Source organism: Octopus sinensis, linkage group LG3 (genome assembly GCF_006345805.1).
Source record: "Octopus sinensis linkage group LG3, ASM634580v1, whole genome shotgun sequence".
In the NCBI taxonomy this organism is placed as follows: Eukaryota; Metazoa; Mollusca; class Cephalopoda; order Octopoda; family Octopodidae; genus Octopus; species Octopus sinensis.
The window spans coordinates 2,379,132-2,401,840 of record NC_042999.1 but is presented as its reverse complement, the minus strand read 5'-3'; the positions used below and the strand labels follow the sequence as shown (position 1 = coordinate 2,401,840).

Genomic DNA, 22,709 nt, shown 5'->3' with positions numbered 1-22,709 from the left:
GAACCAGTTTTGTGCCACATGTTTGTTGACAGTTCATAAGCCTTCCACATCATTCAATTCATTTGCTGCTGCCCTTACACCCAGTCCTTTTCATTACAGATAGCATATAATGACTTTAACTGCAATTTTTTCACTACTCATTATCAAAACTGTAAAATGAATAAACAATTAATTCTTATGTGTTATCATCATCATCATCACCTTCATCATCATCATCATTATTGTCATCATCATCATCATCATCATCATCATCATTATCATCATCATCATCATTTAAATTCTGCCTTCCATGCTGGCATGGGTTGGGCAGTTTGACAGGAACCAGCCAGGCAGGAACCTGCACCAGACTTTTGTGTCTGTTTTGGCTGAGTTTTTACAGCTGGCTGTCCATCCTAATGCCAACCACCCAGCAATAGAAAGAAAAAAACAAGCAGTTCAGCAATGATTGGAAAACAAGTTGTATCAATAATATAACATGGAGAAACATTTGACTCAACATGGTAAATAAGTGCATCCCCATGTATTCTTATTTCTTTATTGCCCACAAGGGGCTACACACAAAGGGGACAAACAAGGACAGACAAAGGGATGAAATCGATTACATCGACCCCAGTGCATAATTGGTACTTAAAAGGATGGAAAGCAAAGTCGTCCTCGGCAGAATTTTGAACTCAGAACGTAAAGACAGACAAAATACCTATTTCTTTACTACCCACAAGGGGCTAAACACAGAGGGGACAAACAAGGACAGACAAACGGATTAAGTCGATTATATTGACCCCAGTGCATAACTGGTACTTATTTAATCGACCCCGAAAGGATGAAAGGCAAAGTCAACCTCAGTGGAATTTGAACTCAGAACGTAAAGGCAGACGAAATACCTATTTCTTTACTACCCACAAGGGGCTAGACACAGAGAGGACAAGCAAGGACAGACAAACGGATTAAGTCGATTATATCGACCCCAGTGTGTAACTGGTACTTAATTTAATGACCCCGAAAGGATGAAAGGCAAAGTCAACCTCGGTGGAATTTGAACTCAGAACGTAAAGGCAGACGAAATACCTATTTCTTTACTACCCACAAGGGGCTAAACACAGAGAGGACAAACAAGGACAGACAAATTAAGTCGATTACATCAACCCCAGCGCATAACTGGTACTTAATTTAATGACCCCGAAAGGATGAAAGGCAAAGTTGACCTCGGTGGAATTTGAACTCAGAACGTAACGGCAGACGAAACACCTCTAAGCATTTCGTCCGGCGTGCTAACGTTTCTGCCAGCTCACTGCCTTCTTTGTTTTTCTTGCACATTTCTCGTTCACGGGGTTTCCCCATGTATTCTGTATGCTTTGTGTTTGACTTTCTGTTTGGTAGTGGTGGAGGCGGAGGGTTGTACGTGTGACCTCTTGTGAACAATATTTGTTTTGGAATTTTTATGCTTTGAGTTCAAATCTTACTGAGGTCAGCTGTATAGTTTATCTTTCCAAGGTTGATAAAATATTTGCCTTGAAAAACCAAGTAAAGATCAATCAGATTGTATGCTTTCATGTTGTTTTTTTAAACTGTAAAATATGAAATCAGTTGAAATGTTTAATAAATTTGGACAAATTTGAAATTTTCATCACAAACAAAACTTCTCAAAATAACATCAATTGAAGCTGATGTCTAATTCCGTATTTGTTTACAGTCTAGAGAGAAGAAAAAGGAAAAAAGAAGAAAAACCAAAAACCAAATTGCATCGGTGCCTCTGGCTTCAATGATATGAAACTATATTTTATGATGAGGAATCATAAAAGCAGCCTCTTAAATTATATAAAAATATGAGATTTACACAATGTTTATTTGAATAGTTATTACGGGACAGTATTAATAAATATTGATTTTGAATTTTGGCACAAGGCCAGCTGTTTTGGGGAGAGTGGAAGGAAGTTGATTACATCGACCCCATTGCATAACTGGTACTTGTTTTATTGACCCTGAAAGGATTAAAGGCAAAGTTGACCACAGTGGAATTTGAATTCAGAATGCAATCATGTTGGATGCATCGCTTCTTGTCTGATCACTGAAGTTGAGCAATGTTGAGCCTAGTGAGTACTTAGATGGGTTACCGCTTGGGAGTGAGTACTTAGACGGGTGACCGCTTGAGAAACCTAGATGCTGTAAGCATGCCACATTTTTCCATTGTGGTGCTTCAGTAAGACCACAGCCACAAGGCTGAAATGAGTAAAGATTAAAAATACGACACTGAGCATTTTGCCCAATGTGTTAATGGTTTTGCTGGTTCACCACCCGAATAACGAACCTAATTATATTGGTTTCGAATTTTTACACAAGGCCAGCAATTTTAGAGAAAGAGGCTAAGTCAATTAGATCGTCTGCAGTGCCCAACTGCTAATTATTTCAATCAGCACCCCCACCCCAATTGGGTCCTGTGCTGGTAGCACATAGGGAATAGCATCTGAACGTGACCAATGCCTGTGCCACCTGACTGGCTACCATGCCAGTGGAACATAAAAAGCACCCACTACACTCTCGGAGTGGATGGCGTTAGGAAGGGCATCCAGGTGTAGAAACTTTGCCAGATCAGATTGGAGCCTGGTACAGCATCTGGCTTGCCAGTCCTCAGTCAAACCATCCAACCCATGCCAGAGTGGAAAGTGGACGTTAAATGATGATGATGATGAACCTGAAAGGATGAAAGGCAAAGTTGACCTTGGTGGAATTTGAACTCAGAACCTAAAGACAGATGAAATGCCACTAAGCATTTATCTTGTCCAGCATGCAAATGATTTTAATATTTTATCCACCCCCAAAAAAATAAAAGGCAAAGCTGACCCCAGCAGCATTTGAACCCAGAACATAAAGATAGATGTCTAAGCATTTTACCTGGCGTGCTAACATTTCTGTTAGTTTGCTGCCTGAGTATTAATGAATTAGATGATTAATTTATTCAATTGTAGGTTAATCCTGATTGGTGGAGGCGCAATGGCCTAGTGGTCAGGGCAACAGACATGCGGTCATAGGATCACAGTTTCGATTCCCAGACTGGGTGTTGTGAGTGTTTAATAAGCGAAAACACCTAAAGTTTCATGAGGCTCTGGTAGGGGGTGGTGGAGAATCCTGCTTTACTCTTTCACCACAACTTTCTCTTTTTCTTCTTGTTTCTCTTGTACCTGTATTTCAAAGGGTCAGCCTTGTCACACTCTGTGTCACACTGAATTCCCCCAAGAACTACATTAAGGGTACATGTGTCTGTGGAGTGCTCAGCCACTTGCAGGTTAATTTCACGAGCCCGCTGTTCCATTGATTGGATCAGCTGGAACCCTCGTCGTTGTAACCAACTGAATGCCTATCATCAGATGTATTCCATCTGTGGCCATCCTGTCTTTTTGTATTTTTTGTTCACGTACAATGTAGGATGTGATCTGAGGATTATTTGGTTACTATTTTTAGTATGCCAAATCATCATATAGAGGTACCCTTCTTGGATCAATATCCCCAAATCAGTGGTATTGTATAGAAAACTGGGATAGGACAGGTATTTCGTGCTAACTGGGCTTCCATAGCAATAAATAATGTAATGTAAATAAAAATCACACTGCAATTAGCAGTGTGAGTGTTGCATATTTATTACGAGGAGTCAGGGGAAAATTCACAGTCTTCCAGAATGCCAGAATAAAGCAATTCCAGGAAATTTTCCATCATCAGAGACAGCAGGAATCATCTACAATTAGATAGTGAAATATTTAAACTTACATACATTTAAAATACATACATGCATACATACACATATACAAATCAAAGTCACAAAGAAGCTTTGGTTGTTCAGAGACTATTGTGGAAAAACACTTACCTAGGTTATCTATCTGTCTATCTAACTGTCTATCAATCTATCTCTCTGTCTGTCTATCGATATATCTATCTATGTATCTATCTATCTGTCTATCAATCTATCTCTGTCTATCTATCTATCTATCTATCTATCTCTGTCTATCTATCTATCTATCTATCTATCTATCTATCTATCTATCTATCTATCTATCTATCTATCTATCTATCTGTCTGTCTGTCTATCTGTCTGTCTATTTATCTATGTATCTGTCTATTTATCTATGTATCTGTCTGTCTGTCTATATATCTACCTATCTATCTGTCTATCTGTCTGTCTATCTATGTATCTGTCGATCTATCTATCTATCTATCTATCTATCTATCTATCTATCTATCTATCTATCTATCTATCTATCTATCTATCTATCTATCTATCTATCTATCTATCTATCTATCTATCTGTCTGTCTGTCTAACTATATATCTGTCTAACTATATGTATGTATATATATCATACTCACATTCTCTCTTTCTTTCCCTCTCTCTTTCTGAATGTGTGTGTATACATAGAAAGATAGAGAAAGAGAGAGAGAGAGAGAGAAAGTGAGAGAAAGAGAGAGAAAGACAGACATATAGACATGTATGTGCATGCACCCATATATACACATATAATCATTTACACACACACACATACATACATACACACACACACGTTTATGTGTATACCTACACACAACACACATATGCAAACACACATTGATGCTGATGAAGAATTTCATGTGTTCTCTAATAAAAGACATTTGCAAAGGTTTCAGTTTTATTCAGAGGAACACTTCACGTTCCTACGCTATCTATTTTCATTAGAACAAATCTCTCTCATAAAGGTTTTTCTAAATTAGAAATACTTTGTCCGTCACATTCTTTGATTGTTCTTGTAAGATTCCTGGCTAAATGTAAATATAATTTCTTCCAAACATTTCACTGAATTCTCCTGGGTGCCACTGACAATAAAACGTTCTGCTTCTTTTGTAGCCTTTCTATAGAACGAAACCATTAGACCATTTTCATGTCTCCCTTGAACGTTTTGCTGGCACTAACCTTTACTAAGATACATCCTCTTACTGAAGGAATGGTCATGGCAACAAATTTATTGATTTCAGAATACGGAAGCTTTAACTGCTCACATTATCAGTCGTATCATAACAAGGTGGTGACCTGGTATGTCTGTCTGCAGGTATTCTTCGACTTCTAAGCGTGTATTGTTTCTTTTTATAAAAGCTATTGGCATTGATGTATGGCCGAATGGCGCCTAAACCATTGGTTTACAGTCATTTGCTGAAGTTATATAAGAACAAATTTGGTTGGTTTTTAAATGGATAACTATTAAAGTGTTCCAACTTTTGGATTATTACTTATTTCCTAAATATTTTGCGACATTGAAAAGAATGTCGAAGTGTTGTGTCGTTAGACATTTCACACACGCCTTTGAGATTTTGGAACCTGATACGTAGGTGATGGCTCACCTAGAAATGGCAGCCAAATCTCAGAATTTACATTCTACCATAAAGAAACTGTATAGTTCTTATCAATTATGTGTGTGAGTGTTTGCATGTGTGAGTGTGTGTGCACATGTATGTGTATGTGTGTGTGTGCATTTGTGTATGTGTGTGAGTGTGTATGTGTGCACATGTATGTGTATGTGTGTGAGTGTGCACGTGTATGTGTGTGAGTGTGAGCTGTGTGTGTGTGTGCACATGTATGTGTGTATGTGTGTGAGTGAGCTGTGTGTGTGTGTGTCTGTGCACATGTAAGTGTGGGTGTATGAGTGTGTGTGTGTGTGTGCATATGTGTATATGTATCTTTTATCAATTATCTTTTACTTCTTTCAGTCATTGGACTGTGGCCAAGCTGGGGCACCACCTCGAAGTAATTTTTAGTAAAATCAATTGACTCCAGTCTTTATTCTTCTTAAGCTTGCTACTTATTCTATCAGTCACTTTTGCTGAACCACTAGATTATGGGGACATAAACAAACCAGCACCGGTTGTCAAGCAGTGGTGAGGAACAAACACAAACACGCAGACACGCAGACTTAAATCTATCTATCTATATATATACAGTAATCCTTTGCCATATCGTGGTTTATTTTTTAAGCTTATGTCAATTCCTCCGAGGTGTTGTTTTGCATTTATAATAAAAAAACAAATACTCTTTACTCTTTTACTCTTTTACTTGTTTCACTCATTTGACTGCAGCCATGCTGGAGCACTGTCTTTTTAGGACTTATTCTTTGGAAGCCTAGTACTTATTCTATTGGTCTCTTTTGCTGAACCGCTAAGTTACGGGGACGTAAACACACCAGCATCAGTTGTCAAGCAATGCTAGGGGGACAAACACAGACACACAAACACACACATACATATATATATACATATATACAACAGGCTTCTTTCAGTTTCCGTCTACCAAATCCACTCACAAGGCTTTGGTCGGCCCAAGGCTATAGTAGAAGACACTTGCCCAAGGTGCCACGCAGTGTCACTGAACCCGGGACCATGTGGTTGGTAAGCAAGCTACTTACCACACAGCCACTCCTATGCCTAAATATATACAAATTATAAAAATAATAAAAAAAATATACAGTACAGTACTGGGGGTTTTTGGAATGTAACATCCACGATAGTCGAAAATTACTGTATACACACACACACACACACACACATATTTATAAACACTGGTGTATATGTTTGTGTATAGAAGAATATATTACTCAAAGAAATACCAACTTTGATTTTCATGTTTTATTTACAATCTTATAATAATATAATATAAGATAATATGATATAATGAAATGATAGAATATTAAATGTCCATTCTGATTGACCTAGTACTTTCATGCATTAAACTATACAATCTTCAGGTTCATGTAATAGTAGTGGTGACAGTTATGTTTTACAATTACAACTGTGGTGAAATGGCTAAACTGTGTACCTTAAATGCATTATATATATATATATATATATATATATATATATATATATATATATACTGTATATATATATATATATATATATATATATATATATATATATATATATATATATATATATATACTGTATATATATATATATATATATATATATATATATTAAGTATAGGAAAGAATGGAGCTGAACGAAGATTTAACAAAATTCCTTTATTTTATTTTCGACATATGTTTCGAAGTCTGCAAAGTCCCTAATTCCGAGTGAATAAGGAGTCCATTATGCAGCTTTCTCTTCAGGAAAATCCAGGAACTTAATTCTCCAACAAAATGCACAACAAGCTTTGCGACGACTGCTCACGAGGAGCCCATAAAAATAATGATAAATAGAACGGGTCCGTAACATTATCCAAATATAAGAAGCTTTTCAAGTCGAGGGAGACACCACCACCTAATCCCAGACTGAAGAAATTTGAGGACGACTTATGGGACATTGTAAGGAGCATTAAATTCCGGAAGTCGCCCCGTAGGAATGAACACCTTAGATACCTCGGGAAAATTACTAAGGATATTAACAGCTCAGACGGAATCCTGGTCCAATCTGATAAAACAAGGAATACTTACAAGCTACCTATAAACCAGTATTTAGAATTACTCAAGAAAGAAATCCAGAAGAATTACAGAACTACAAATAAGAATACACTAAGAAGAGTCAATTTGGAGATTAAGGAAATTATGGTAAATTATGGGCTTCAAATGAAAACACAACCGCTTAACCCAAGGCAACCTAGATTCATCGTTAAGGACCACAAACCAAATTTTCACACCAATCCAGCATTAAGGCTCATATGCCCTTCTAGTTCCGACATCGGTTCCATCAGTAAGTACATTTTAGACAAATACATACCTAGATTAGTTAATAAGCTTAAGCTTAACCTTTGGGCGAGCTCCTCGCAAGTCGTAAATTGGTTCTCTTTTATTTCTAATAAAAACAGAACTAAGTTCATTCAGTTCGATATTGCTAATTTCTACCCCTCGATTAACCCTAGTGTACTCAATAAGGCCCTATGGCATGCGCATAATAAGGCAGGTCTCACAAGAGAAGAAATTGATATAATTTTAGTCGCCAGAAAATCCTTTATACAGTTTGAAGATAAGTTATGGGTCCGTAAGGATACTCCCAACGAGTTCGATGTGCCAATGGGAATCTCAGATAGCGCCCAGATAGCCGATTTGGTCAGAATCTATATTCTCTATGAATTAGCCGACCAATTCCCGGACATCGGCGGTGGTCTATATCGTAACGATTGTCTGTTTTACCTACAGAATACCCCGAATAGAATGATACAGAAAACTAAAAATAGATTAGCTAGGTTCTTTAGTAGGATGGGCATGAGCATAGTTTTCGACAACGAACTAACTAAGGCCAATTTCTTAGATGTTACACTAAATCTGCATAGCAATTCTTACTGCCCCTACCATAAACCTTCCACAAACCTAAAATATGTCAGTGTTTTCTCTAACCACGCAAAAACTATCACAGATAATTTAGTTAAAAATATTTCTTTAAGATTATCTAATTTATCTGCCAACGTCGACATTTTTAAGCATAAAGCGGAATTCTATAATGCCGCCCTGTCAAAAGTCGGTTATAGGGAAAAGGTAACATATATAGACCCGGCCCTTCCGAAACCAGAATTTGCTCATCAGGATAAGTCAACTTACAATAATATAAATAATATAAGTAGTGATGGTAGCTTTAGTAATGTCGACACAAATATAGCTAACATAAATAATTTGCGGTCCAAGGGAGACCATCGTAGGCCAAAACCCATTCTTCAACCCAGAGATGCCCTTCTTAATGTAAGAGTACAAGAACAGGAAAAACTATATCTGGTTTGTGATTCCCTTTGGAAAACAAATCAGATCTAACCTACCGTTGCAGTTTTGCCAAGCCATTGCCAGAAATTTTCCCAGAAATTTGAGATATTACTCCACTATAAATTCGCACAAAGTAAGGATAGCTTTCTCAAATACTAAAAATCTTTCACAGATAATTGCCTCCCATAACAATAAGCTGCTAAATAAGGCCCTGTCACCCATGAGCAGAGACACTGCCCCATCAAGTTCCAACATAACATATAGTAATAATAATAATAATAATAGAAGTAGCACAGATATTAGCAGCCTTCATACCAGCATTGGTGTTAGTAATAGTAATAAGGATAAGTGCACTGACCTCGTCATTAACAGAGGGGGTCTCAACAATAACAGTAGCAGCGGTTTTAACAACAGTAGTTTTACGGACAATATCAATCACAGCATTCCCAGAAACAGGGAATATGCAGGTGATATTGCCTTAAATAGTAATGAAAATAGGGTGAATAGTATCGAATCCAGCGGTAGTTTTTACAACCATCATAGTAATAAGAATGCTGTATTAGTATCGGAAACTAATCCCAATAGATTAAGGTTCTTATCAAATAACTCCAAAATTAGAAACGCCATTTACCAGTGCAAAATTTATGCTGGATCCAATGTCTACCTCTATATCGGTGCTACCTCATCTAAATTAGCCACAAGAATATCAAATCATTTTTCCACGTTTAGGGATAAAAGGAAACAACACTCCACTGGGCTAAGCAAATTAGTCTGGCGTTTGAAGAACGCAAATTCAACTTTTAGGCTGGAATGGTCAATATTATCGGTGTCTTTACCGTTTGATAAGGGCAAAAAAATCTGTGCCCTGTGTAATTCCGAACTCTTTCATATTCTGTTTGCCCGAGGCCGACTAATAAACTCGATTGTTGAGAGTTCTTTCAGATGCCTACACTGGAAAAGGCATACCTTTCTCTCATACCAATGAAGTCTAATATAGATAACCCCTGGATTTCCTAAAAAAATTTGAAAGGTGATATCTCATCCCTTTTAGTATAAAAGACTTTCTCATAGTTGCCAAGAACTACTACCAATCCCAACAGTAACCTTGTATCTTGTCATTGCTAGTGTGGCCGCCCTCTCCCTATTAAGTTGACACATTCGAACACACAGACACAGTCTTTTCAGTTCTTGACCGTTAATTCTTGCTATCTCTCTCTATGCCTTCCACACACACTTTCACGCATTCAAAGACGCACACACACACACACATTAAGGCAATTTTACACACTCATACATTCGAGCACTCATTCATAAAATAAATCAAATATAAACACCAGTCATACAGAATACATTCACTCTCTTTAATTTTCCTATACCTTCCTTCTCCTACCTTGATTCTGCCCTTGAACTATGTCAACGGACAATTTCTCCTGCTTTCATCCAATCTGGCGCCACCCCCTATAAATAGACATTATTTATCATTATTTTTATGGGCTCCTCGTGAGCAGTCGTCGAAAAGCTTGTTGTGCATTTTGTTAGATAATTAAGTTCCTGGATTTTCCTGAAGAGAAAGCTGCATAATGGACTCCTTAGTCACTCGGAATTAAGGACTTTGCAGACTTCGAAACATATGTCGAAAATAAAATAAAGGAATTTTGTTAAATCTTCGTTCAGCTCCATTCTTTCCTATACTTAATATATAAAACTTCAAATTTCCGCACTAAGGCACGGATTTTATGCCCTATGGTCGTAACTTCAACCGTGCCTTTTCTGTTGTGAGTTTGCTACCCAGGTATCGGTTATCTTTCAAATTATCCGTAATAAGATAATTCATTTGTCTACTTAAATAATTATATATATATATATATATATATATATATATCTTACAAGCAAGGGCTAAAGAAGATTATTCTAAAGCCAATATACTGATTATCCACTTATTAGATATAAATGATGTACTTAAATGTAGTTATGTTTTTAGCTTCTGCTTTTTCCATAGACGTATGTAAGTATTTTATTTATATTCCCTCGTAAGCTCTACTGATGAAGAATGAATCCTTTATAAGATTAATTCCGAAATTGATTCAATATAGAGATAACGAAATTTAAATTTTCTAAAGGTTAGTTGCCCGATTTCAGTTCAATTTTCCTGTAACAAGTGGATTATAAGTGGATAATCAGTATATTGGCTTTAGAATAATCTTCTTTAGCCCTTGCTTATAAGATGTACATATTTCAACCGTAAAGGTTTTTTTAATATACTGCCACGCTTCTTGATGGAATTCTTTTCTGTAGAGATAGGGACTTCATCCTATATTGTTAGTAGTATATATATATTATATATATATATATCTTACAAGCAAGGGCTAAAGAAGATTATTCTAAAGCCAATATACTGATTATCCACTTATTAGATATAAATGATGTACTTAAATGTAGTTATGTTTTTAGCTTCTGCTTTTTCCATAGACGTATGTAAGTATTTTATTTATATTCCCTCGTAAGCTCTACTGATGAAGAATGAATCCTTTATAAGATTAATTCCGAAATTGATTCAATATAGAGATAACGAAATTTAAATTTTCTAAAGGTTAGTTGCCCGATTTCAGTTCAATTTTCCTGTAACAAGTGGATTATAAGTGGATAATCAGTATATTGGCTTTAGAATAATCTTCTTTAGCCCTTGCTTATAAGATGTACATATTTCAACCGTAAAGGTTTTTTTAATATACTGCCACGCTTCTTGATGGAATTCTTTTCTGTAGAGATAGGGACTTCATCCTATATTGTTAGTAGTATATATATATATATATATATATATATATATATATACAACAGGCTTCAGGCTTTTTTCAGTTTCTGTGTAATAAATCTACTCACAAGGTTTCAGTCAGCTGAAGGTTAGAGTAGAAGACACTTGCTGAATGTACTACACTGTGGGACTGAACACAGAACCATGTGGTTGGGCAGAAAGCTTCTTACCACGCAGTGATACCTACATCTATAAACATCACATCACATCAGCTGAGAATCGAACCTAGGCTGCCAGTATGTCAGGCAAGCATTCTACCATTGAATCACTGTTGTTCACTATTCAAACAAATAAATACATACATGCTCATGTGAACATACTTAGGACAAAAGTACCTATGTTTAAGTGGGGTAAGAATTTTGACTAAATTTTACCATTTTCAATAATTGAGTATAAAACAGGTAAAAAAAAAATCACCAAAAATACTAGAAAATATTTAATAAAATAGAAAAAAAAATCCACCCATAGTATTAGAAATTGCTTTCAGTATTTCGATGTGGAGAAATTTGGAAGCAGTTTTATTGAAATATAATTTGATTTTATGCCGTTATGTTAATATATTTTTTATCTAACAATAAAGTCATTATATTAAAAGATAATTAAATGAGATATATTAAATATGAAATGGAGTTAATTGCTACCAGAGACAACCAGTCTCTGGAAGAACACACTGTTTGGTATTTACCAAAATGCTGTGCTGTAGGTTCATGGATAATACCAGCCACATGAAGTTAAACTCAAGATGTTTGGTATGCCTTTAACCCTTTTGTTATCAACCTGGCTGAAACCAGCACTGGCTCTTTAGTACAAATGTCTTTTTTTCATAAGTTTTGAATTAAAATCTTCCACCAAATCTTAGTCACAATTTATGTCCCTAACACTAGCTTAATGATAACTAAGTTATTTTATTAAATTCTTTGTTATATTTAAAGTAATTGAAAGAAACACAGAGCGTCTCAATAGATATAAGGTAACAAAAGGGTTAATGCTTCATAGAAGAGGCAGGGAAAATACTGGGTGTCCCAGGAAATCCTTGCATATTTTACACAGAGTTTCATTAAATGCTTGTAAAGTAAGACTCTTACTAATGGAGTTTTCATGTAGCTAAAATTTAATCGGTTTTAGTTCAGTCAAGTGTATAGTAAGCAGCATGTTTCCCAACCACATCGTTTAAGGTTCAGTTCTACTGCATGGCACCTTGGGCATGTGTCTTCTGCTTTAGTCTTGAGCTGACCAAAGCCTTGTGAACGGATTTGGTAGATGGAAATTGAACAAAGCCCAACATATAGGTATGACCAGCCATAATGAATCTATTTTTCTTTATATTTAATACACACAAGCGAATATAAGTTCTTACACAAACACAACACCTTTATATATGTAGCTGTTTTAGTATTTCTACAGCTAACTCTTGTTCTCGTTGCATCCTAGCAACTTCCTATATAACTACATTTATTAGTTTAATTTCATTCTCATACAAAATTTTTTATAATATACACCATACCTAATATTACTTATTACTGTTAAGTCATATCCTAATTCAAACACAACTATGCCTTTCTATTGGACACCTCTATAAAACTTTCCTCTAATAAATGACTTATTTGGAGTTTGATTTACTGATCTACTTACTCTTCTAGGGAACGTCTCTTAAAACCTTTCTCACTCATATTTTCAAATCACAACTAGCTGCCTCAGTTTTAGTTTATATACAACTAAACTCACATTCTCTCAATTTTCATAAGGATAAATATATATATCCAAAAGTCTTCTGTAATAATAATAATAATAATAATAATAATAATAATAATGATAATTAATTAATTGTTTGTTTCTACTTTTTGCATTTAGAAGAACAGCAGTGGGAGGGGGAACCCTGCTGTACTCTTACACCACAACTTTCTCTCACTCTTTCTTCATGTTTCTGTTGTGCCTCTATTTCAAAAGGGTCAGCCTTGTCACACTCTGCGTCACAGTGAATCTCCCCAAGAACTACATTAAAGGTACACATGTCTGTGGAGTGCTTAGCCACTTACACGTTAATTTCTGAAGCAGGCTGTTCCGTTGATCGGATCAACTGGAACCTTCATCGTAGTAACCAATGGAGTTCCACGAGTATATATATATGTATATATATATATATATATATATATATTCTTTATTCATTCTTTTGTTTCAGTCATTTGACTTTGGCCATGCTGGAGCACTACCTTTAGTCGAGCAAATCGACCCCAGGACTTATTCTTTGTAAGCCTATTACTTATTCTATCGGTCTCTCTTGCCGAACACCTAAGTGACAGGGACGTAAACACACCAGCATCGGTTGTCCAGCAATGTTGGGGGACAAACACAGGCACACAAACATAAACATACATACATACATAAACATATATATATATATATATATATTATATATATATATATATATATATATATTATATGACAGGCTCCTTTCAGTTTCCGTCTACTAAATCCACTTACAAGGCTTTGGTCAGCCCGAGGCTCTATTAGAAGACACTTGCCCAAGGTGCCACGAAGTGGGACTGAACCTGGAACCATGTAGTTGGTAAGCAAGCTACTTACCACACAGCCATGTCAATACTTTATAAGCACTCTGCAAGGATCAAACATGGCTAACTACATTGTCTATTGAAGGCCATTGTAATCTTCACAGGCCATAAACCTACTTTCCACTGCTTCTCTAATTTATAAATCCAGAAATTCAAAAACCAAATAAATTCTATATAAGGTCACAAAGTACTGCAGCAAAACACAAAAAATGAAGAATTATACATCTTTTAATCAGCTTACACATGTTTCAGATAGAACAGTAAATTCCAAAATTCAGACATATTAACTAATTCCATATTTGATCAACTAAAATTATAGAGAGACAAAAACTTCACCCTACTCTATCCTTACCAAAGTTATACAATGCTGTTGGCAACAGAAAATTTTAAGGATGATAGATAGTAGTAAAACTAACAATCGGTGACCAGTATAAGGAAAAGAAATTCTTCTCAAGAGGCCCACTTAGGAGTTGTATTCATCAGATCATGTCAGAAATGTAATTTGATGTTTAGTTTCTGTAATTCCATCCAGAAGCTTGGAAAATGCTTATGGTGAATTTCCTGCCTCATTGAAACTTTTACTAATTTAAATATGCAGAGGTGATATGCATATGGAAGCTGTTCAGTAGATAATTATTTAAGCCATGAAGGAAATGTCATTTGATCTGAATTAATTCTAAATATAAGTTATGTGCAGAAGATACATTGAGTTAAACAAGAATTCTAAAGGAATATAACTAGCCACTGGATTTGGTTAAAGAGAGACGATGCGCAATGGCTAGAGGAATAGTGAGCTTTATTTAATAACCAGTTGATCTAGCAAGCGAGGCTTCATATCAGTGAGGGGAGCTGGTGTGCATTGATGCCGTTGAGAGGTAGGCCCTGAAACGGCATGCCTTCTCTCCTGATGACCCCCTACACTTGCTGGCTTCTGGTGTGCAGAGTTCTTGACTGGTAACACTTGCATGTACAAGTTGTTTGCAAGACATCAAATATGCAGAGGTGATATGCATATGGAAGCTGTTCAGTAGATAATTATTTAAGCCATGAAGGAAATATCATTTGATCTGAATTAATTCTAAATATAAGTTATGTGCAGAAGATACATTGAGTTAACAAGAGTTCTAAAGGAAAATAACGAATATAATAAGCATTAAAGAAGATATTCTATTTTCATAAAAATATGTTGTGTAAGAAAGGAATGAATATTTAGAATTAGATAAATGTGCTCCAGTATGGCTGCAGTGAAATTACTGAAACAAATAAAAGAATAAAAGATGAGCAACTCATGGATAAAAGTGGATTTAGAAATGATGAAGCTGTTGTTGATGAGGATAAGGGTAATGATTATGATGATGATGTTGATGTGTCAGGAAGATGAGGATGCTGATGCCGATAATAATGATAATTGTAATGATGATGGAGACGATGATAATGACGATGAGGAAGAGGGGGAGGAAAAAGAAGAGGAGATGGATCATGATGACAATGGCAATAATGAGAAGATGAAAACAACAATGATGATGGGGAAGAAGAGGAAAAGATGTTCAATGATGATGATGGTGATGATGATGATGACGACGACGATGATGATGATGATGAGGATGATGATGATGATGATGATGACAATGATGGTGATGATAATGATAATTTTAAACTGAATTAAACTCATTGACAAATGCGCAACCTTCAAGTTTTATCACTCCAGAAAAATCAATATTGACTTTGAAGCGGTTTTTAAAAATAGTTTCTGCTGTGTTTTTAACCACATCTTTATATGTGCTTCTTTAAATAAATCTTTTTTAAAGCGATTAACATTTGTATCTTTGAAAATAGCTCAAGCTTGTTTTAGTCTTCCAGTAATTTCATTCATGGCCTTGGTACAATTTCTCTAACACTATCTACAACCTCATCCATTCATGTTTTTACTTATTTATATTTTACATGTTATAGTCGTTATATTACAGCCACGCTGAGGCTCCATCAGGACATTGGTTGGCCTGAGGCCATAGTGTGGAGGCACATGGCTTAGTGGTTAGGGCGTTGGACTCATAATCATAAAATTGTGGTTTCAGTTCCTGGACTGGGTGATGTGTTGTGTTCTTGAGCAAAACCATATTTCACATTGCTCTAGTACAAAGGTTCTCAACCCATTTTGGCCAAAGGCCCCCTTTTGACCCTTGGAGTCACAAATGGCCCCTTTCCCTAGAAAATGTTTTTATTTTTCAATATACTACTTAATTTGATATCAGCAGATAATGATTAAAAAATAAAGGATGTCGTTTTACTTATGTGCTTGTATGCAGTTGGGAGTGCAGATGTACAAATTGAAATGCAAAAGAAAAACCAAAAAATGAATTGAAAGTTTGATAAATGTGTTTATTTTGACTACACGACACATATGAGATCAATGTATTGTCTATCGAAAGAGTGCTCTTTGGTACAAGAGAGCCCCTTTGCTCCAAAACGTCCCCCTCAAACTCAAAATGGTCCCTGTTGAGAACCTTTAGTCCATTCAGTTAGCAAAAATGAGTAATCCTCTGCTGGACTAGTGCCCCATCCAGGGGTAAAAACATGTATGAACCACAGAAACTGGGAAACCAGCTCTCTGAATCTATATCACTCAGGAAGGATCTTTACTCTTATCTTATCCTGTGGCTATTGCAGAAGACACAATGAATCAATATTTATTTCTTCATCTGCAAACCTCAAGGCAGTAACATTATTAGAATTAACTGTAAATGCTTGGGATATTCCAATGAAGAAGCATTGAATTAAAACAGCCATCTATGTATCATACAGAAAGTATATACATTGTTGACAGGCAAGATGCTTCAGTTTTTGTCTGAGATAAAGTCTCTTACAGATACGTATTGTTGATAGTTTTATATGGGTTTCATATTTTGATGAAAGGTCAGTCATTTCAGGTAAGGGGGAAATTATATATATCATTTCCAGCAATTGACTGGTACTTATTTTATGGAACTTGAAAATATGGCCCAAAGGTATAATAGAAAACACTCACTCAAGGTGCCATTTAGTGAAACTGAAATCAGAACCATGCGGCTGGAAAGCAAACATCTTACCACACAGCCACACCTGTTAGATATGATACATAGAAAGCTCTTCACAGTGGTGCCCCAGCATGGCTGCAGTCTAATGAGTGAAACAAAGAATGGAATAAAAGATAAGATAAATGATGGCTAATTGTAAACAAAAATAGTGTAAATTTATTCCTTGGTTATTATTTAAATTATAACTGGCTGTAAATGAAATATTGTTTCCTCAACAGTTAAAAACAAAATAAGTTTTAAATCCATTCTTGGAATGAAAGACAGGATCAATATAAGATCTTATTTCATTCATTATTCTATTTAGAATTCTTTCTTTGAGGTGGTCAAAGGCCACTTTGTGTTTCAAATATTTTACATCTTCCGGAATACATAATATACGAAAAATAATAGATCGTTTAAATTGAGAATTTATGTTCAATTTCTTCCAAATACAGAATTGCGTATCTTCATTGCAGTAATCTTTGAATTTAATTTCTGGTATATATATATATATATATACATATATATGCACACTTATATATTTCCTTTACCAATTTCTCTTCATCTTTTGTGAAAATTAAACCCTTTATTAGTCATAGATGCTAGAACAATCACACCGATATTAAAATGGGATTGCTCTGCCAAGAGATTATGTTTCAATGCTTCATTTGGTTTAACTTCCTCTATGTTGTTTAGGGTTTGTTCAAAGCATTGCCAGCACCAACATGCACAGCGACAAAAGCCATTTTTAATAGAACTCGCACCATCATGATCATTACTCTAGTTTTCATTGTCATTATCAAAATCACCATCAGAATAATTACTATTTTTCCCCATTAATTTCATTGCCGTTATCCTTTCTTCTCTGCAAGAATATAAACAATACACGAATAAAATAAAGCAATAATAACAATAACGATGTTGTAATAATGAAAAGAAAAGAAACATAAGCCTATTAAGATGTTTCGTTCCCATTAGCAAATAAATCAGTGTTTTAAGAATTGGTTGACACACGCAATTACACACAGATTATAACGAGGAAAAGTGTGAGTGTGTGTGTGCACGCACATAAAGTTATACACACGCACTAGAGAATTTAAACATATATTCATTGCATGCACACACACACACAAGTGCATGTACATGCACACATTTGCACATATGCACACAAGCAAACACACGCACACAATCAGTCATATATATTCGTACTCACACACACATACACATATATACATATATATGTAGGTGTATGTTAGTTTATATAGATAGATAGATAGGTAGATAGATAGATAGGTAGGCAGATAGGTAGCTAGGTAGATAGACAGATATATAATATATATATAGAGAGATATAGATAGATAGATAGATAGCTCAATAGACAGATAGATAGATAGATAGATAGATAGATAGATAGATAGATAGAGATAGATAGATAGATAGATAGATAGATAGGGAGGGAGCTAGGTAGATAGACAGATATATAATATATATATATATAGATATTGATATAGATATAGATAGATAGATAGCTCACTCAATAGATAGATAGGTTGGTAGATAGCTCAATAGATAGATAGATAGATCAGTAGGTAGATAGAGAGACATGTAGGTAGGCAGGTAGATGGAGAGATAGGTTGGTACAAATAGATAGATAGATAGATAGATAGATAGATAGATAGACAAATAGCATCTCTTTCCAGTCCTACAAAAGAAATACAAAATACATAAATGTTATCAGAAAAAGCAAAAAGCTAATAAAAAAACAGAAAACAACCTGGAAATTAACAAGAAACACTATGGAACCACTCTGTCTCAATCTGAATGCATTAATTTTCACAATTTGTAATAAAATGAATTTAATAATTTCTATAGAATTCCTGGAATCTTTCATTTAATCACTTATCAAAATTTCACTTGCTTTGTTTGTATGAGTATTTGTATACATACATATATACACACATGTGTATATGCCTGCATTCATAGATATCTGTGTAGAAATATACATATATGCATGCATACATGTCAGCATACATGTATACATTCATGCACACGGGTGTATACTCACACTACTATGTGTGCCAACAAACACATCCATGCATATATACATTGCTACACACACACACACACACATATACATGTATATATATATATGTATATATAAATATACATATATGTAGAGAGAGAGAGACAGGCATACACACACTTGCATTCACATGCACAGATGCTCACACACACATATACGTAAGTAAACATAGATATATGTTTATATATATACATATATATATGTTTATATATTTATATATATATGCATATGTATATTTGTATATACACACACACTCTACATATATATTTATATACATATACACCCCCCACATATATATATATATATATATATATATATATACTCTATCTCTTTATCTATCTATCTATCTGTCTATCTATCTAGCTATTTATCTCTATCAGTATCAATGCATATATATATATATATATACAATATATATGTATCTATGTATATTCTGTATATCCCATGCTCATATTTATGCATTATGCATATATTGATACATACACGCATTTATATATATACATATATATTTGTGTGTGTGTGTGTGTGTGTTCATATATGTATATATAAATATCTGCATACACATTATAAATACACACATGTATATATATACATATGTATGTATGTATTTATGTATGTTTGTATGTATGTATACACACACACACATATATATGTATGTATGTATGTATGTATACGTACATGTATATAATGAATTTCATGCTTGCAATCTATAATGCGTGGGTGTGAATTTGTGTGTGCATACATTTGTCTGCTTGTGAGTGTACATGTTTGGCTTCTATTCACACATTTCTCTTATAACTTTTAATTCTTCTTTAAATGCTTCTCCTCCTGCATTTCTCTGTGTGTCTGTGGCTTGTGTATGTGCCTCTCTGCATAAATACATATTTGAATACTATATCTCTTTTCTGTATTTATTCGTATTTCACTTCCTGGTGTTGTATTGTTGTTTTTTTCTTCTTCCCTTGACATATACATATGTGTTATTATATGTATTCATTAGCATAGCTAATATAATTGCTTTCCTTGTAGAGCTTCTATATTTCTGTCGATATGATTTTGTTTCTTATGTTCTTCCATATTCGATTGCATTGTAAATGACTTATGATGGATTACAATGTCATCACACGAGTTCAAATCTCATTTTTATTACTAGTCAGCAGTTATAAATATGAATGCTGATGTCATAAAATACAATATGGAATCCTTCACTAGAGTTATTGTTGATGATAATAACGATGATTACGAAGATGATGGTAATGTTCTTTAACCTTAGCTCAAACATGACGGAGCTGGCTTAGAATCAAAAGTACGCCAGGGCATACAATTTTCTGATATTCTGAATATATGAATATATGAGGTGCTGGAATGGCTGAGTGCTTAACGATCTTGTTTTCTAACCAAGTCCAATATTCTGTATTTCTGTGTTAATTTATGTAATAAAGCATTCCCTGATGATTTGTTCTGGTTAAGCATCCAAATGCACTTAGAAACACCCTGATGGCCATGCCTCGAATATGTGCTTTTGTGAATTCCCATGTGTTTTCGTGTTTTAATCCAAAATGGAAGCGGACACCTATTTTTCAATGGAATTGGCTTGAAGAATTGAAAAGATATTTTTTTAACATGAAACCAATAGTAACCTTAATACACAAATATATATATACACAAAAATACCGAAATTAGGGAATGGAGTAGATAAAATCCAGGCTACATATGTTTCAAAGATAGTGGAACCTTGGAAGTAGTAATTATCCAGATGAGGGGTGGATCACAAGCTACTCTTCTGGCCAAAAAGACCGTCTTTACTTGAAGCTTACATATGTTTTCCTCTAGAACTGTGTTTTCTACACATTTCAATTGAATTCCCATGTGAGTTAACACAGAATCTCCTGATAACAATGTAAACTTCATATAATCAAGGGATCTTCAGCCTGAAGACTACCTTGCAGTCTAGCCCCCATTTGGATTATTACTACTTCTGAGGTTCCACTAGCTATGAAACATATGTAGCCTGGATTTCATCTACTCCTTTCCTTAATTGTTGGATATTTATTAGCATATACAGCAACCCCAGCTGCTAACTGTGAACTATAAAATAAGTTTACTGTACTTTGGTACAGGAAAAATTCACAACTTTCTGCACCAATAAACCACTGTTGTTCCTGAAAGTTGATTTTATATCTTCTATGGACTGCTTGAAGCTCCCTAACTTCCTACACTTTGATCCTTGAATCTTACCTTTACTAATATACTAATATATATATATATAAATATAATGGTAAAGAATTATCAAATTAATAATAAATAAATTTTACCAAGTAGTTTTGGTATAGAAAGAGAACCATTATCAGTAGGAACTTTTACAAAATGTTGTTTTATATATAAATATAATTAAGGGTTAAGCAACAAGTTGCTTCACCACATACCGAAAATTTAGAAATAGCAGCTAAAGCCAGCTCATTCCCTTTTTACTACAGATATTACTCCACAGATAACAATATTTGTAACTCACATAGGCAAAAAGAAGAAAAATAACGAAATCAAACAGTCTTCAATTAGTTATGGACGCATTTCTGGATTAGAATTATTCAAATTCATTCCCATCCTCAGCATAATATTTCGATAATTTGTAGATTTGAAAATGCTTGGAACCTACCCGTTGCATCCCGACCATGCTCTATCGGAAAATAACAAAAGATAGTCAGTACATCCAAATTTATATAGAAGAGTGAATTCACATTTTCCTTCTAAGATAACCATGTGCATCACAAGATAGTACCTTAAAAAGAAAACTGTAGTTTCTTGACAGGAAAATGCGAATTCACTCGTCTATATAAATTTGGATGTGGTGACTATCTTCTGTTATTTTCTGATGGCACATGGGCGGGATGCAAAGGGTAGGTTTCTAGCATTTTCAAATTTATAAATTATTGAAATAGTTAGTTAAGTTAGTTAAGTTAATTTTTTGGCTCAAAAAGCAAAAAGCAAGGCCATTTAGGGGGACATGGAGTTATGTACAGGGAGGGTGTTCATGCAAAGAGTTCAGGCCATTTCTGGTCAAGAGAGACTTTGAGCCGAGCGGTCGTCGGCATCTTCACTATCTTATCCGGCAGCTTATTCCACGGATCCGCAACCTGGATGGAGAAAGCCCCTCTCCTTAGATTGAGATGAAATCGTTGCAGATAGAGCTTTTCGGAGTGACCCCACAGCCAATGCTCTGGAGCAGGAGTGAAGAACAGCTCTTTTGATAGAGCTTTTCGGAGTGACCCCACAGCCAATGCTCTGGAGCAGGAGTGAAGAACAGCTCTTTTGAGAGGTTACACTTTCCGCTTATGATGTTGCGAGCGAGAATGAGATCACCATGGCAGCGGAGTTTTTCTAGAGAATAAAGGTCGAGCATCTTCAGCCTTTCTTCATAAGACAAATTCTTGAGACCAAGAACCATGCGGGTAGCCAGCTTCTGGACTCTTTCGAGGATGGGAATGAATTTGTAT

At 35.0% G+C, this 22,709-nt stretch overlaps 1 long non-coding RNA gene across 1 annotated transcript; it reads left to right on the top strand.

The window, feature by feature from the left end:
- The first annotated feature begins 230 nt into the window (after positions 1-230).
- LOC118762703 lies at positions 231-13,638 on the top strand. The gene is made up of 3 exons (XR_004998456.1): positions 231-358; positions 3,819-3,823; positions 13,626-13,638. It is a non-coding gene; the product is annotated as an uncharacterized LOC118762703 (long non-coding RNA).
- The last annotated feature ends 9,071 nt before the right edge of the window (positions 13,639-22,709 follow it).